The sequence below is a fragment of the Aptenodytes forsteri genome, unplaced genomic scaffold (genome assembly GCF_000699145.1).
Source record: "Aptenodytes forsteri isolate BGI_AS27 unplaced genomic scaffold, ASM69914v1 Scaffold206, whole genome shotgun sequence".
Taxonomy (NCBI): Eukaryota; Metazoa; Chordata; class Aves; order Sphenisciformes; family Spheniscidae; genus Aptenodytes; species Aptenodytes forsteri.
Genome location: NW_008794544.1, coordinates 592,538 through 593,647, shown reverse-complemented (window position 1 = coordinate 593,647; position 1,110 = coordinate 592,538). Strand labels below are relative to the sequence as shown.

The following is a 1,110-nucleotide window of genomic DNA, read 5'->3' as shown; positions in this document are numbered from 1 at the left end:
CACAACTCTCTGGGCCCGGCCGTCCAGCCAGTTTTTGACCCAGCGCAGAGTCCACCTGTCTAAGCCGTGAGCCGCCAGCTTCTCGAGGAGAATGCTGTGGGAGACAGTGTCAAAGGCCTTGCTGAAGTCCAGGTAGACCACATCCACAGCCTTTCCCTCATCCACTAGGCGGGTCACCTGGTCATAGAAGGAGATCAGGTTGGTCAAGCAGGACCTGCCTCTCATGAACCCGTGCTGGCTAGGCCGGATCCCCTGGTTGTCCCAACCAGGGACAACAGTCCCAACCAGTAACCCAACAACAGTAACAACAACCACTTCTATATTTATATGCATTCCAGAAGTTGGAATTTTGCTTTAAATTCAATTTTTTTCAGTATCAAACTTTGAAACTAGAATGCTTGGCTAGCCATCAAACTTACCAGTTATGCTAAAAATTGAATTTATTGCGAGACCACTCAGAATACTATTTACTGACTGCTGGGGCACTGGACAATTTACATTTTCATTACATGGACTGCCAACTGGAGGAGATGCTATCCCTTCCAAAAAGCCAGCACCTCTTCCATTTGACAGTCCTGATGACCCTGCTCCTTCCTCTCTATCCTTCATATCATACATACTGTCCTTGTGTAATTTAAATTGCACATACTTCTTAAGTCTCTGCACACATCCCCCATCTACTGCATCAATTCTTACAGATAAAATCACTTCACTGTCTGCTGAACTCAGCCACGTCACCAACGGCAGCAAACGCCCACCTCCAGGCCACTACTCCATTTCTCCAGCCTTCAGGTTTGGTCTTGATGGACCACCATGCAACAGGACTACACAGCTCAGGTCACAAAGATCTCAGTGGCTTCATCTATAAGACCGAGAGCTCCCATCAGAAAGCTTTCGGTACAAGTGTTTTTGCTGCCTCTTTCTGAAAGGTTACATTTTCGCTAACGTCATTCCCGAGATCAGTGAAGGCAAGCAAGGGTGAAGAATGGAAAAGCAGGCAGTAACAGTTGGCAAAGCCGGGGATTAAACACCTAGTGACATAACTGACATGACGGGCCCTGCCCACGGATTGTGCAGGGCTGCAGCAGCGCCGAGGACGCCCCGACGGGC

The 1,110-nt window shown here is 48.7% G+C and overlaps 1 protein-coding gene across 1 annotated transcript in view; it reads right to left on the bottom strand.

Moving 5' to 3' along the window:
- ZFAND1 (zinc finger AN1-type containing 1) overlaps positions 1-1,110 on the bottom strand; it is an 11,844-nt gene that overhangs the window by 9,803 nt on the left and 931 nt on the right. The gene's annotated exons all lie outside the window — the stretch shown is intronic.